Here is a 17,667-nt window from a genome sequence, read left to right as displayed (position 1 = left end):
TCCTCCGTTTGACCCACATCCCCCTTTTGATCTGATAGTGAGTTGCACCCCACGTGACCCAGACCTGATAAGTTCCTGCATAAGCAATGTGTTCTACAATGATTACAGTCAGTATATATTTTGAGCTTCTGTGCTAGGTTATGTTCACAACAATACAACACATATATATATATATATATCACATCATATCACTTACATATAGGTCGTACCATCAACTACCAATCTCAAGGTGTAGACAAAATGCTGTGTATGTAAATGAGAGTGATTCTGCTTGGCCAAGCCAAAAGGTCACAGGAGGTGGTCTGCAACCTGTGGGGTCACATCCTGCTGTTCTTTGAGGCATTAACAGGAACAGACAGCTGTCTGGTGGACTCCAGGGGGTGAAGGAAAACAACCCCCACCTCCACCAACCAACAAAGGATACATCAATACACATGACTTTTTGGTGGAAGACAACCAATGAGCATACAACATATGAGCCCTCATATGCACTAAGCAGATCTATATTCCACAGTTTCAAAATAGTTCTAATAAACTTCAAATACTTTGTCGGCTCCGTAGTGGCCATGGCAACAACGGTGGTTCCATGGTGTAATGGTTAGCACTCTGGACTTTGACTCCAGCGATCTGAGTTCAAATCTCAGTGGAACCTGGATTTAGGCAAGATTAAATTGCCAGTTTTGGTGCTCGTTAGGAAATGGGGGGAAAGAAAGAAACATATTGAATGAAATACTGACTCAACAAGTCACACACTTGTGACTTCACAATTTCCCACCCAAAGGATGGTTGTGTTATTATTACACAAGAATTGTGTTTGTTTGTTTTTCTGTTTTTGTTTTTTGAGCAGGAACACAAATACTTCAACAAGAAACAAACAGCAGGTGAAAAATTAAACTACAACATAATTATACCAAAAATGTATTATTAAACAACCTTATCAAAAACTCCAAACATATATAATAATAAACACACACCTCTCAAAGAGTGCTCTTCTATTCTTCAATGGTTTGCCCAGAGGCTGGCCCTGGTGGAGATGGTGCTGGCTGGAAAGGCAGCAATAGACAAAAGGGAAGAAAATATGTTATTAAATATCCTTATTAAACTGCATAACACCTCCAAGTTCAAAATAAAAAACATTTTGATTTAAATACTGACTTGATCAACAAGTCACACTCTCGCCAGGACTTGCACCTGGAATCTTCCACCCACAGGATGGCTGTGTTACAATTACACCACGAGTTTTTTGTTGTTGTTGTTGTCTTTTTTTGAGGAGGAACACAAACGCATCAAAAAGAAACACAGCAGAAACAAAGCACCGATCTGTCTGCTGTTAGTTTGAATCACCAAAAGAAAATCCCAAGTATTCACCTGGGTGATACTTCATCGTTTATTTATGTGTACATTCTACTTCAAATATTTGATCATACAGTTTATACATACAATTAATTTATTTATACAAAAAAATTGAATTGAAAGAAATGATTGAATAGTTTAGTGAGAGTGAAATCCCACAATCATACATGTTCAGCACAGCAGGGTTTGGTTTTTTGAATCACAGGTGATCCCTGGTGGCCTCTCATCGAGTCCAGCAGTTTGGTATAGAGAGTCAAAGGAAAGTGCACAGGCTGCTCCATGCAGGCAAGCTCTCCCACCTTGAGTGGCATCTCTGAGGTGTTCGGGTTTTGTTGGTTTAGGAGTGAATTTTTCCATTTGGAGACCCTAGAGCTGAAAAGTGGAATGATGAATCAGTCGTCTGTGCTCTAGTGACACCTGGTGGCAGATGTCTTCATATCTTCCTTTGATCATTCAGGGAACTGTTGGAAGAGAGTGAAGTCACACAATCAGTTGGTATTTAAGGATTGAAGAACCCTGAAATTCAAAAGAGCTGATCTGAAACATTCTGTAGATAAATGTTGAGCTGAGATTACAGGGAGAGAATCTGATGACCCCGGCTGTTCTCCACCAGTGTCAGTCCGTCCGTTTACCTACCTGGTTCCAAGTCGCCGTAAGTCTGTTTACTTGTCCAGTGAGAAGTTCTGGTTCTGACTCTCTGTCTGTCTTCTACATACCTGCCGTCCAGTGTCGATACTCGGGTATCACCTGTGCGAAGAAGCCATCCAGTGTCGTTCCACGGAGTTCACCTGTAGACGTCTTTGCAATCCTGTGTTGGTCCTCGGGTTACCACACAGTCGACCCTGCCCGCTATACTCATAGTGAGTGTGTATGTATGTGTTCTATGATGTCATTGTGAATGTGTATGTATGTTTTCTAGTGAGTGTGTATGTATGTGTTCTATGATGCCATACAACAGGCGGAATTACTTCATTAACAATTTTACAATTAGAAAACAAGTGAAATAATTTCATCAACAACTGCTCAAATCAATATATTATGTATAGGAAATGAACAGTACAGTAGACAAGGTACTGTAAATTGCTGACTTTGATCAGTACTGTTTTTTCACAATATCAATATATATTAAAACATTAATGTCTTCCGATTTATACTCTTCTTGGATAATCTTTACCAGCGACTGTTACCACAATAACTACTTTATTACGTTCATACACCACTAACGAGCATTATAAATGGACGAATATATGTTACCATTTTTTACGTTCATTCTTTGATTGAAACTTACTTTTATCCCAAGTGATAATAACACAGTTAGTGACACAAAACATTTTTTAGCGGCTGATATTTACATGCAGGTAAATCAATGGTGATGACGGCGACACTACAATCTTACTACCGAGGCGAAACTCTACCTCTCAGAGGGATATGCATAGCTTATGGTCAATAACCAATCAAACAGCATTGTGCCAAGGCATTGATTGCTGATTGTCTCTTTTACACCCTGTTTGGAACTGGGGGTAGCACTTAATGTTCGGAATGGGTAGGACTTTGTTAGGAGAGGGATTGTTTAGAGACCAGATGCCGAAGGGTAAAGCAACTTCGTCTTCCGTAGACCTATGATTTGAGCAAAAAAACAAAGATACTATCTGACAATTGTTGCTTATCAAGTGCATGTGGACGAGCCATGGCGTTGACCTCGGGCTGAGACCAGACCTCGTCTTACGGTCCAACTCCTGCCAGGGTGTCTTCATCATTGAGCTGACAGTCCACTGGGAGGACGCTATCGATGAGGCCTGCAAACAGAAAAGGCTGTGATACGTTAAGCTGGCAGCTAAATAAGAGGAGCCAGGCTGGAATGTAGAAGAGCATCCAGTGGGGATGGGTTGCATGGGCTTGGTAGCAAATTCCGTCACAAGACTCCTGCGAGAAGAAGGAATCACAGGGGAGAATCATACGAAGTCAATCAAAGAACTTGGCGATGCTGCCGAAAAAAGCAGTCAGCGGCGTTGTTTGAAAAATTTAGAAAATAACCATTAGACGTTCTCTCAGGTCTGATCAGCGTGAAGGGAGCCTGCCTAGAAAAAGGGTGTCTTGTAATATACAGCTAAAACACCAAGTGGCATCAAAGTTCAGACTTAAAAAGGTGCCGCATTAGTGCAACATCATCTACTGATCATCCTCAAGATCAACCCCGCTGAGATGTGTTGTATTGGAGCAACATTGGGTATCCCAAAGAAAGGTCGCAATCAACAAGTCGATTATCGTGCTTGAGCTTCAGTCATTGTACCACCCGGTCCTAGCAACCAACTGGGCTGTTGCGTGAGGGTAGATATTTTGTTACGAGAAACAACTGGAGAAGCATCAGTTAGTAACGGTCTCTAAATCACACTGCAGTTTTGAATGTGGTGAGAAAGAGCTTAATTATTTGCATCTGAATTAACAGAACATTGATTTAGTTGAACATTTGCACGAGATCAGCTCAACGAGCTTTGAAACTACTGCCTGCGACATTAAAGGGAAGCAGTTCGACAAGGATGGGATTCGAACCCACGCGTGCTGAGCACAATGGATTAGCAGTCCATCGCCTTGACCACTCGGCCACCTTGTCTTCTGTACATATATGATTTGAGTACAAAAAAAAAAAAAAGATCACCTTTTAAAATAGAAATGCAGAGGGAGGGGAGGCTGAGGTCGAACATAGAGCAAAGCACTTTTTGAAGAGGGAGGGGAATTAGTTCAAATGGTAGAGTGCTCGCTTAGCGTGCAAAGGGCTCCCCGCATTCTCCAGGACAACTTACTCTTTCTTGATTTCCGTTCTGTATATAAGTGGAGGAATTGTCTGATCCAACTGCATGATCGAGCGATAATCCCATGTGGCAACATATCTGCTTTCAACATCTGCATTTCAGCTCAGGCTGCACATTTCAGCTGAAAATTTGGAGTCCACACTCCCGATCCATGGAGCGACGTGCTTTGTCTCAACGGTCAAGGTCACCACTCATGTTGTGGATAATGTTCTCTTGTTGAATTTAGAGCCAATCAATTATGATTTGAATGCCACATTCTAGCTGACAATTGTTACTTTTCAAGTGCACGTGGACGAGCCTTGACATTGACCTAGGCCTGAGACCGGACCTCGTCTTACGGTCCAACTCCTTCCAGGGTGTCTTCATCATTGAGCTGACAATCCACTGGGAGGACACTATGGATGAGGCATGCAAACAGAAAAGGCTGTGATACGCTAAGCTGGCAGCTAAATAAGAGGAGCCAGGCTGGAATGTAGAAGAGCATCCAGTGGGGATGGGTTGCATGGGCTTGGTAGCAAATTCCGTCACAAGACTCCTGCGAGAAGAAGGAATCACAGGGCAGGATCATACGAAGTCAATCAAAGAACTTGGCGATGCTTCCGAAAAAAGCAGTCAGCGGCGTTGTTTGAAAAATTTAGAAAATAACCATTAGACGTTCTCTCAGGTCTGATCAGCGTGAAGGGAGCCTGCCTAGAAAAAGGGTGTCTTGTAATATACAGCTAAAACACCAAGTGGCATCAAAGTTCAGACTTAAAAAGGTGCCGCATTAGTGCAACATCATCTACTGATCATCCTCAAGATCAACCCCGCTGAGATGTGTTGTATTGGAGCAACATTGGGTATCCCAAAGAAAGGTCGCAATCAACAAGTCGATTATCGTGCTTGAGCTTCAGTCATTGTACCACCTGGTCCTAACAACCAACTGGGCTGTTGCGTGAGGGTAGATATTTTGTTACGAGAGAAACAACTGGAGAAGCATCAGTTAGTAACAGTCTCTAAATCACACTGCAGTTTTGAATGTGGTGAGAAAGAGCTTAATTATTTGCATCTGAATTAACAGAACATTGATTTAGTTGAACATCTGCACGAGATCAGCTCAACGAGCTTTGAAACTACTGCCTGCAACATTAAAGGGAAGCAGTTCGACAAGGATGGGATTCGAACCCACGCGTGCTGAGCACAATGGATTAGCAGTCCATCGCCTTGACCACTCGGCCACCTTGTCTTCTGTACATATATGATTTGAGTACAAAAAAAAAAAAAAGATCACCTTTTAAAATAGAAATGCAGAGGGAGGGGAGGCTGAGGTCGAACATAGAGCAAAGCACTTTTTGAAGAGGGAGGGGAATTAGATCAAATGGTAGAGTGCTCACTCAGCATGCAAAAGGCAGTGGGATCAATCCCCGCATTCTCCAGGACAGCTTCCTCTTTCTTGATTTCCGTTCTGTATATAGGTGGAGGAATTGTCTGATCCAACTGCATAATCAAGCAATAATCCCATATGGCAACATACCTGCTTTCAACATCTGCATTTCATCTCAGGCTGCACAATTCAGCTGAAAATTTGGAGTCCACACAACCAACCCGTGCTTTGTCTCAACGGTCAAGGTCACCACTCATGTTGTGGATAATGTTCTCTTGTTGAATTTAGAGCCAATCAATTATGATTTGAATGCCACATTCTATCTGACAATTGTTACTTTTGAACAAACTTCATCATCAAACTTGTGAAATCAAAGTACACACTTAAAAAGGTGCCGTATTAGTGCAACATCATCTCTTGATCTTCCTCAAGATGAACGATGCTAAGGTGTGTTGTATTGGAGCAACATTGGGTATCCCAAAGAAAGGTCACAATCAACAAGTCGATTATCGTTCTTAAACTTCAGTTATTGACCACCCGGTCCTAACAACCCACTAGGCTGTTGCATGAGGGTAGATATTTTGTTACGAGAGAACCAACTGCAGAAGCATCAGTTAGTAACAGTCTCTAAATCACACTGCAATTTTAAAAGTGGTGAGAAAGAGCTTAACTATTTGCAGATTTCAACCTACTGCCTGCAACATTAAAGGGAAGCAGTTTGACAACGATGGGATTCAAACCAATACATTCACCTGCCATAAAGGGTCAGCAGATAAACATTGAAGAAAAAACTTCAACAGCTGAGAGTGTGGTCATTGAAAGAATGTTGTTCAGGGCCTGTTTATTTCTTGACAATCTTTCCAGTGGGTTTCCCAGTGGGCACGAATTCCAGCCAAAGTGTACATCCAAGCACTCTGTAGCCAAGGACATTCAGATTCAACATCAATCGTATGTTGTATATTTTAGTTTTTGATGCAGCACTCATATCGAGAGCTTGATGAGCATGATTGATGTTCCATCTGGATGCACCCTCAAGCATGTACATCTGCGTATGCAGAGCATTGCATCTCCAACCTCACAAGACAAAAAGATAGATAACAGAAAAATTTAATTTTTCTTTTAATTTTGAGACAACTGATTCAACAGCAGTCATGTAAAAGAAATGTCTCAAAGATGTAGTTTTATCTTGCCTGTGATGAAACTGCACTGTTGGCGATGAAAGCTCTCCATAGAAGAAGACTTCTGCCACATCGCAGAACATCGAGAGCTTTGTCTCCCTTCTGTAAGCTGGATCCAACGTTTGTGTACAGCTGGATGGTTCTGGGGGATCTTGGATGCACGTAAGGTGTTTTTGTTGCACCTCCCAGACACGCTCCATGCTCTCATGGTTTACCAGGTGTAAACCTGTGGTGTCGGTCAAGTCCCACATGCAAAGGCTGGTTGAAGGCGTTTATTGGAGATGATACACGGACATACTGCTTGTATTGTAAGGCTGATTTCTACGCCAAACTTTGTGATATTAAAAAACACACAACAACTAAAACACATGCTCAAAAGGCTAAGTCTTATAACAGTTCCACCCAAAGCAAACTGCCATTAATGAGTAAAAACATTGACTCTGCAAAAAAGGCTGAAGCCACCATGGCATTAGCTATTGCTGAACACTGAATTAGGGCCAGACTAGTTACCATCATTTACTCACATTGCCATTGACAGTTTTTTCTATTGTCTCTTTTTGGTCCATTTAGATTGTTAATGTTGTCAAGTTAAAACTGTCTGTACAATTTAAAAAAAAAAAATTATATTATAGTTATGGCAAAACAATTGCATGTTTTACTGTGACTTGTTGTAGGCTCCTAAGTGGAGCATAAGCTTCGAAACAAAACCAAATTTAAGAAACCCCCCAAGAAAAAAACTTAAAAAACAAAACCAAAGTAACTCTGCCAGTGTCTCTTTTGGGTCACTTTGCCCCAAACCCGGATAAAGGAGGAGGGTTGAACGTAGAGCTAGCAATTTCACCCCACACAACAGTCTTTTGATTAAATTTGATATTCTAACATTTAACAATGCAGGACAAAATTGATGTATGTAATGTGGGTCTAGACAAAGCATTAAAGTCATGAAGTTATTTTGAGAAGTGATGGCCTATTTCAGTGGCAAAATCAAAAAAATCAAAAACAAGAATCAACAGAATAAAGTTAGTTTGTAGTTTTAAACATTTTTAGAGTGTTTTTTACTCACTTTTTGTCTCTCCCACGTTATTCCTCTCTCCCATAGTGTCCATTACAATTATGTAAATTAGGCGATGACGTCATTTAGCGACTTTTAGGACAGCCAATAGCTACTTTCCTTACTGAGGAGTTGGCAACACTGGTTGCAGCACATCAGAGGAACAACCGCCAACAGGTAAGGTACAAACCACGGACAATTAAATAGGACGACTTAATCTTGTAATTGTTTAGTGATTGATGTGTTAAAAGAAAGATATGAGTTGTGTTATTTTACTGTGTATGAGTGGGAGTTCATGAAAAGCCTTCATTAGTATTTATGTATGCTTAATAAGTTAGCATTAGCACACAGAGAGCATGTCAGCAGTTTTTTTTTACTCTAGAATCAATGTTGTAGATTCACACTGCAAAAACAATTGTTGCAAAAGGTATCAATTTAATGAGATACAGAATGTAATGCAGTATTTGGTTAGTTTCAGAGTTTGATATGTCTTCAGGCTTTAGTGGGAGTGTTACATGTAGTTAATTAGTACTCTGTGTATCTTTCAGAAAATGGCCCAGTCTCCAGCCAAGTTCCCGACAATAAATGATCCTGATGTGATGGCGGCAAGGCAAAAAAAAAAAATCCAACTTTTGAGTGCAAGTTTTACCTGAACAGTAATGGTGTCTGTGTTGTTAGTATTTGTATGAGTCTTTAGAAATGATGATTGATGTGTAACATTTTACACAGTAAAATATTGTATTGTTAAACTATAGACCTTAACAAAGCCTGTCTGACAGTGATGCTGTTTAGAGGCTGAAGGTGGCAAGTGGTCTTTCAGAGTGACAGACGTCCCTGATAGTTCCCTAATTTCATTTGAATGATTGTTGATGTTAACATCATAGTAATAATAATCATCATTAATGGTTATGTTATGAAATATTGATAAATATAGAAATTTTATAGAAATAAAATGAATAAATCAATAAATATTGATTCTCTGTGGGTTCATTCACACTGAGACTTATAATTAGATTCATATTTACATGCAGTAAGAAGATATTAAATGTACATATTTGATATGACAATGATCACATGAAGTTCAATGTGAAATTGTGTTGTACATTGTGTTATTCATCTTTCTCAGCTTTGACATCTGACAATATTTTCATGTTTAAGCTTGGAGCAGTTCCATATTGCTGGATGTGATTTGTAATATGTGTCAGAAAGCAGCTGTCACAGAGCTCATGTGTACATACTGTATGATTTACATTAACAATGGTGGTTTTGTGTTTTTAGTGTTCATGTCTTGACCCTGAGGTCGGAGCCTGCAGGCGGGAAATCAGGTCATAGAGCTCCTCGTCCGGCAGGTGAGGATGAGGAGGGCCACGGAGCAGAGGACAGCCCACCTCACCGAGGAGTTAAAAACAAACAAAGAGCAGCTGGAGGTTCTGGAAGCCTCCAGCAGCTTTGTCAAGGATGGTAAGTGTCAGTTGTCCAAGTTAAAACTTGAATTTTATGATTGAGTCATGATATGTGATAGTTTGATTTGTTTTTTGAATGGACTGCAGCAAAGGGGCCGGCCACATAAACACTGTCACTCAATGAGTTTGTGAATTGGGTAATTTAATGTGATGTTTCAAGTATAATCTGCAATATTGACCAAACATCTTAGTTAGGTATATTCAGTTATGATGGCAATACTCAATATTCTATGAAGTCGGCTTCATGTTGAGTTTTAGGTTAAAGCCACATTAGAGATGTTACAACAGGGCGGGGTTATGTGGACCCACTCAAATCTGATGTGTTTGAATAAATATCTCAATAGTTATGTTGCCACACTGTTGTTGGGATGTCTCTTGGTGCTTCTTAACATATTAAAAGGATTTTTTAATCAGTAATGTGTATAAATTGATTAATCTGGTTAAAAACGTGTGTTAGAACGGTTAGAACATCTTATATCAGCACATCTTAGAAAATGAAATGACATCATTATCATTATCATCATCAGCCTTTAAAATGAGGAAAAGATAATAATTATGACATCATAATATCAGGACATGTGAAATGAAATGGAGTGTTATACCATGATATAATCAATAAATATAAATATAATATAGATATATTGTTTCCCAGATCGGCATCCGAGGCCGGGATCGAACCCGAGTGCTTCCACACCGCGGTGACGAGCCCCCCTTCCCTCTGCCTTTTTTGCAACCCCCCAAAGAGAAGAATGCGCAGTAGCCATCTTTAGGGTGGCTGAACACTATCTACATTAATTATTGTAAATAAGAGATGGATTTCTTCCCAAAGCTAGAAAACCTGCACAACACAAATGAGAGGCCTTTGACATGTTTTGAGATTTCTGCTCCCAAATCAACTTAAGCTATTAATATTTCTATTTTTTTTTAAGTGGTTTCCTGTCCTTTAATATTTTTTTCTTCAATGTTAGTCAAGCAAAGAATAAAGTATAATTTCAGTTCCATCAAATCGATCAAGACGTGTCAGTGTTCAGTTAATGTTTTGCTGTGGTTTATTTATGTCAGTAGGGGGCAGTATTTAGCCTCCTGCCGCATGGGATCAAGATTACAGAGAAGTTTGATCCTTTTTGTTTTATTATCTGTTAAACCCTCCAAAATAATTTTTCTTCAAATCATGAATGTTACGGCTCTTAATATTTAAAACATTTAAAATCATTTTAGCTGTCCTCTGGTCGCTTCAGTTTCCTGCGCAGCGATTGGTTGAATTCAGTTTTTGAATGTTGACATCATAAATTCTGAGCGCGCTAGTTCTCTGTCTGCTGTTTGAATCTTCAGTGACAGACACTTGTATTTACTGTCAACTAAAAGTAGATAATAAAAGACATTTTGGATTCCGGATATTTTCAAATAATTATACAGGAAAAAAATGAACATTTAATTGTACCAATTGTTCCACTTGAAGTTTCCTCTGCAACCTTCAAGTTTTGAGCGAGACAGATGAGAGATTATACATCACACACAAACTTTCCACAGATTTCCAGGATCTTTCAGGATTTGTTTTCGAAGCGGTAAATTGATTTAAAATCACCACTGAGATGAAAATGAGTTTAGTCTGTGCTAGCTTGTTAGCATGCTCGTCACAATATGTGGTGAGAGTGAACCTGAATGCAGCACGGACAACAGTTGGATTCCAGGTAAGATTTATTTCCTGACACCAGGTGATCCGACAGGATGACTGGACGGTTCCCTCGGAACAATACAGCACGTCAGGGAAGGTGGACTGTGTGGCGCCCGCGGTCCGACAGGATAGTAACAAGATCACAGACAGGCCGGCACGCTGGTAGAAACTGCAGCAAGAGGAAGACAGACAGGAGGGTCAGAACCAGAACTGAAAATAATTACTAACCGACTTACGGACCAGCAGCGTAGAACCAGGTAAGGTTATTGTACAGACCGACGCAGGTGGAGTGCAGGACCAGGGTTCATATACTGGTTCATATACTGCCAGGTAGTGATTACTGGAACCAGAGACAGCTGTGCTGACCTGATCAGGTGAGAAAGGTGGGAGGAGTCTGGAGGTGAGCAGTGAACGAGGCCACGCCCTCCAGACAGACCAGAACAAGGAACAGTAAAGCAGCCAGGAAGTTCCACATCTGGAAAAGACAAATAACATTTAGTGTTGAAGTGAAGAAGTCGACAGACTGGTTGTAAAAAACAAAGGAGGAAACAGTGGAAAGTCAAATTTGTGTTTCTCTGTATGATGGAAAAAGTTGTGTATTACAAAAAAATAATAATTTTGTCCTCAACTTGTAATTTGATTTGTCATTTTACTGGAAAAAAAACTCGTAAAACAAAATCAAGTATTTTTTGTTGCAATAATATTCACAACAAACTGGATGGACGTGACTAAAAGTTCAGTTTAATTCCACTTCACCGCCTCTTATTTTGTAGAATGAAGGAAATGAAAGAAAAATAATGAAATCAGACCTTTAACTGCTGAACGTGATGAAGTTCAGAGACTGTTTGGTGCGTGGGGAGTATCGGCCTGAGGCGAATGCAGCTCATGTTTTCGCGCTCTCGCAGCGTTGGAGTCGGACCAGAACCGGTGAACTGGAGCGACGCCATCGGGAAGATGGAGTCGTCGGAAAACGTAAAAGAAAAGTTCAACTTCTATGTAAAACAAACGATTCCCTGAACTGACGGGCGAACAGCGGCACAAAATAAGGACCAGGACGAAAGGACAGACTGAGAAGCCGTGTGAAGTCGACCCTGAGAGGCGTATTGTTTGTTACTCAAGCGCTCAAAACTCACTTCAAACTCCATCAAGCAGTTTCTGTCTCAATAATCACAAAGAAAGAAGCTCAGCACCACAAACACTGTTTCACCAGCAGCACCTTTCTCCTCTTCAGACCACCGCTGTACAACCTCATCATATGATGCATCATTTCCAGATGTTGAACATCTGTGTGGTGCTGCCACTTCCCCTCACCACCTCTGCCAGTCGTCTGACTGACGTCTTCATTTGCTCTCATCGACGCCGACACTCTGCTCAGAGCAGAGCCGTAGTGCGCATATGCCGACGGCAGGTGGAAGGAAAAGTAGTTCCTGACTGTTTTACACTGATTCTGCTGATTGTAGGTTTTTTTCTGATTAATAATAAAACACACATTTACTACAAATGATGGAATTTAAATATCGATCTTTTTAAGAGAAAATCGATACTAGAAGAGAAATGTAAAGAAACGAAAGACTTGATTTTGTTTTACGTGTTTTTTTTGGGCAAAATTACAAATCAAATTACGAGTTGAGGACAAACAGTGTTTATTCATTTTTAAATACACACATTTTTCCATCATACAGAGAAACACAAATTTCCCTTTCCACTGTTTCCTCCTTTGTTTTTTACAACCAGTCTGACAACGCTGAACAATCCTGTAATCAGTCTGTTGCAGAGATCTACTGTCAGTCTCGTCGGCCAAAAGGTCTCAACGGCTTGAATGAGTTGATCTTTGGTGTCGGATAAAACTCCTTCCTGATAGAGTCTTTCATTGAGTGCAGACGAGTTCGATGGTTCAGATCCGGAGACTCTGGTGGAGTTTTCACTCAGTTGATCTCGTGTGCTGCAATAAAAGCTGGTCAGAGCTCACACCAGGCATCTTCTCTAACACCCTCACTATCAATCATATGTTTGATATCATCTAATTCATCTGCATCTATTTCTGACTCTCCTATTTACATCAACAACTGACTTCACAGATCCATTACTAAATGTCACATGACCATTCCTGTAAAAGTCTTCAAATGTTTCACCATTTGGAGGTTTTATCTCCACATCAACTCGATATGGGAGAAACAACTGAAACTACTTTGATAAAACAATTCCGGATTTTTGGTTTGAGAAAACCGAACTTAACGAACAACTGCAGGTTGTGATCGTGTTCTTTTAGTGATGAAACCATAATTATTCTTTAATTCAACGTGTGCTTTGGATCTTTCATTTCTACTCAGTAGCCGATACTCCGACGCAAAAGTGTCCAAACACATGTTGTTAAATCCACTTTCCTTTGTCCTGTTCTGATATCTATCAACTCAACTGGTCATCAACGTCCTGCTGTAACGTCACCTGAAGCTTCTTTTTGCCTCGACACACTTAAAGGTCGACTGGTTTTAACAACATTATCTCCTGTTGGGACAAACACAACTTTCCGTGAACGCTCCTTCAGATGCATGTTTGTTACCCGATACAGCTTCTTGAGCCGACACATCTCTGTTGGGGAAATAAACTCTACCCAAGTTCTTCAAACCCTCTTTGGCGCTAACATTCCCATCTTCATCTGCTTCTCTTTGGACATTTCCTAACAACAATCCCATCTCTCTCTTTCTTCAGCATATAAGACACCATGTAAACAATCGTTGCGTACGCATCGACCACATATTGAATATCTAAATTTGCCGACCGTGCTTTCAACAGTGGTTTACTATACTGATTTATCCAAACTTCATTAACCTGCCTTTTCAACTCTACTTGTGTATTTCTACCTAAACGCTCACATGCTGCCTCAAAAGCTGCTGCCGACACTTTCAAACAACTGCTCCACACTATCAGAACTACTGTTCTCATCAGAAAGAGCCTGTTTGATTAAATTCATAATGTCTGATGCTTCCTTTACATTTTATACTCTTTCTGTCCATGATTAACACATGTACATTTGTTACATCAGAATTAACTGCAGTCACATCACTCCTCTTCGTCTTCTTTGATGAAGCACTTCCTACTGACATCTTATGCTTTGTCCCTCTCTGGCTGTTTGTGCAGACAAACGTTGGCAAGACACAACTCTTCTGAACTAAGACACATCCCAGGTCAGTCTCTTTGGTATCAAGAGTTGCTCTTCAACTCAAAGATGAATGACTGCTGTTGGTTACGTCTGTAATCACCTGAACGCCAGCAATCACAAACAGCTTTTGAGTTTTAAGTACTGATGCTAATATCTGAATGTGATTGAACACATCTTCAAGAATACTAAAATACACAATGACACGCTGCCCTTTCTCATCTACCATCCCCTCTGCACTGCCTGCATCGGAGTCAACCACTGCATACTGTCCATCTTGACCAATGGCCGCACATGTACTGCCACTCAATGTCAAAAAGCAGGTGTCATATTTCATACACATCTTTTCCAGTCCATCTCTTAGTGTGGTATGAACTCCTGTGTTGATCAACTCTCCGTCTATGACATCAACATCTCCAGACACATAGTCACCATATTCAAACTGAAATCTCTGTCCATCAATAACTGACACTTTGGGCAGATCTGGAACACAAAGTAGATCCGACTGATCACTAATCAAGTTGCTGTCCCACAAGGAACTCTACAGACCATCACCTGGAACTACAAACCTCTCCACAATATCACTGTTCCATGAAAACACGCTGTCAGTTGTATGTTTTGCGAGAGCTACCAAACTAATAGCCACACACTGAAGTCCACTCTGTTCAAACCGAGAGTCTCCCTGATGAAACCTTCCCTGAATGGATCTAACATGACTTGCAAGCCTGACAGAACTGCTCTCCTCAGCTCCAGATTCCACGTCAACATCACATGTCTGTAAACACTGCAGCCTCCTCCATGTCACAACCAACCTGACATGCGTTCACACAAATGCTACTGATGACATACCACTGCACGTTTAATGACTCCTTTAAGTTCCTGATATGAATAACCAGCTCATTGATACATGTATTAAAAACAACTACAGGCTTCCCAATACTAGACGCCAAACCACACGCATCATGTATACAACAGTCAACTACAAATTAATAATTTCCTTGAAGGATAATGAAACTTTAACTTCCACATTGGAACATGAACACAAACTCAAACAAAGAAAACAAATGGCTCCGTCACTCCTGAATCACCTCCTCCATCTGCACCTCCTCCGTCTGACTGCTGGCATCCACCACATCTGCACACATGTACACAAAAATACAAACACACTCTGAAAGAGACTTTTTGTTTTGAACTAAATATTTGACAACACAATAGAAAACAGAAAAACATTAACACCAAGGCTTGTTAATATATCTATATTATATTGATTATATCATGGTATAACACTCAATTTAATTTTGAATGTCCTGATATTATGATGTCATAATTATTATCTTTTCCTCATTTTAAAGGCTGCATTATAATAATGTCATTTCATTTCCGTAAGTGTGCTGACGTAGCACATTATGATATTCTAAAACAACCTCAGACTAAAATACGGTTGATTTAAATTCATGTTTGCATTTTACAGAAACACACCATGAAGAATCACCAACCAGCCAATGATTGAACCTCAGGATTCACAAACTTCATCACTCATTGATTGAGTGACAGCGTTTATATGGCCGGCCCCTTTGCTGCAGTCCATTAAAAAAAAAAAAAATCAAACTATCACATATTATGACTCAATCATAAAATTCCAAGTTTTAACTTGGACAACTAACAAACCACAACTAAACTAACACTTACCATCTTTGACAAAGCTGCTGGAGGCTTCCAGAACCTCCAGCTGCTCTTTGTTTGTTTTTAACTCCTCGGTGAGGTGGGCTGTCCTCTGCTCCGCGGCCCTCCTCATCCTCACCTGCCGGACGAGGAGCTCTATTACATGATTTCCTGCCTGCAGGCTCTGACCATAGAGCTCCTGTCTGCTGACCTCAGGGTCAAGACATGAACACTAAAAACACAAAACCACCATTGTTAATGTAAATCATACAGTGTGTACACATGAGCCCTGTGACAGCTGCTTTCTGACACATGATACAAATCACATCCAGCAATATGGAACTGCTCCAAGCTTAAACATTAAAATATTATCAGATGTCAATGCTGAGAAAGATTAATAACACAATGTACAACACAATTTCACATTGAACTTCATGTGATCATTGTCGTATCAAATATGTACATTTAATATTTTCTTACTACATGTAAATATTAATCTAATTCTAAGTCTCAGTGTGAATGAACCCACAGAGAAGAGTCCCTTTATCAATATGTCATAACATGATCATTAATGATGATTATTATTACCGTGATGTTAACATCAACAATCATTTAAATTGAATTAGGCAAATATCAGGGATGTCTGTCACTCTGAAAGACCACTTGCCACCTTCAGCCTCTAAACAGCATCACTGTCAGACAGGCTTTGTTAAGGTCTATAGTTTAACAATACAATATTTTACTATTCAATTCAATTCAATTCAATTTATATAACGCCGAGTTACAACATAGGTTATTTCATGGCAATTAACACATTAAAGTCCTTCCAGCAAGACTTTACAATATTATACAGAGAAACCCAACAATTCAACAATTCCCACATAAGCTAGGAGGGAAAAAACTCCTCTTTAAGGGAGAAAAACCTCCAACAGAGGGAAGGAAAAACTCCCTCTTAATAGGAAGAAACCTCCGACAGAACCAGGCTCAGAGGTGGGCGGCCATCTGCCTCGACGGTTGGGGTGAGAGGAGAGCAGAGAGAGAAAAGGACACCATAGAGCAGGGGTGGCCAACCCGCGGCTCCCGAGCCGCATGCGGCTCTTTGCCTGGTTTCATGCGGCTCTTTTACGTTCATATCAACATTTGTGTTTGTGGTTTTTTTTTTGTGCGTGTTCGCTTCGCTTGAGTTCAATATGGTATTTTCGTCAAACGCGCATGCGCATGAGGTGAAATTCCACAAAGCAGGAGGGGCAAACCCATTCGAGTAAACAATTAGTGTCAATTTCGCTCTCAAAATGGCAGGAAAAATGCACAGCTAAACGAAAATATGAAGATGAACACAGGATGTTTTTAACAGAGTGGGAAAGTTTATATTTTTTTGTTGAACGTAATGGCGAGCCATTCTGCCTGATATGTCAGATGTCATTAGCGCATTTCAAAGCTTCAAATCTTCAGCGCCACTTCAGCTCACTCCATGCTAACATCGACCAGGGATTTCCAAAAGGGACTGAATTTCACAAGCACAAGTTGGACACTTTGAAAAGTCAGGCAGAAAAGCAGGTACAGTTTTTCCAAAAAATGACGAAGCACTCAGAGACTGTCACGCTTGCATCGTATCAACTGGCTTGGAACATTGCACGGGCTAAAAAGCCATTTAATGAAGGGGAGTTCGTTAAAAAATGCCTCAGTGACGTTGTTGAAATCTTGTCTCCTGAAAACGACAAACTAAAACGAATGGTATCAGATGTCCAACTGTCCCGCCACACTGTTGAACACAGAATATCGGACATTAACACGGCTATTGAATCACAGTTGCACTCTGACCTTCAAGCATGTGAGTATTTTAGTGTCGCATTGGATGAGAGTTGTGACATACAAGACGAGCCTCAGTTGGCAATATTTGCACGGTCTGTGTCAAAAGATTGCGTGATCAAAGAAGAACTCCTTGATGTTGTGCC

General features: G+C 40.4%; 1 protein-coding gene and 3 non-coding genes across 4 annotated transcripts in view; 2 read left to right on the top strand and 2 right to left on the bottom strand.

Moving 5' to 3' along the window:
- LOC138210054 (NACHT, LRR and PYD domains-containing protein 12-like) overlaps nucleotides 1–17,667 on the top strand; it is a 90,993-nt gene that overhangs the window by 53,298 nt on the left and 20,028 nt on the right. The gene's annotated exons all lie outside the window — the stretch shown is intronic.
- Nucleotides 581–652, top strand: trnaq-uug (transfer RNA glutamine (anticodon UUG)). The gene has a single exon. It is a non-coding gene; the product is annotated as a tRNA-Gln (tRNA).
- On the bottom strand, nucleotides 3,883–3,964 carry trnas-gcu (transfer RNA serine (anticodon GCU)). Its single transcript has one exon. It is a non-coding gene; the product is annotated as a tRNA-Ser (tRNA).
- trnas-gcu (transfer RNA serine (anticodon GCU)) lies at nucleotides 5,307–5,388 on the bottom strand. The gene has a single exon. It is a non-coding gene; the product is annotated as a tRNA-Ser (tRNA).

This window comes from Embiotoca jacksoni, unplaced genomic scaffold, assembly GCF_022577435.1.
Source record: "Embiotoca jacksoni isolate LCO1_2020_lvr unplaced genomic scaffold, fEmbJac1.0.p SCAF_42, whole genome shotgun sequence".
In the NCBI taxonomy this organism is placed as follows: domain Eukaryota; kingdom Metazoa; phylum Chordata; class Actinopteri; family Embiotocidae; genus Embiotoca; species Embiotoca jacksoni.
This window is presented reverse-complemented; position numbering and strand designations above follow the sequence as displayed.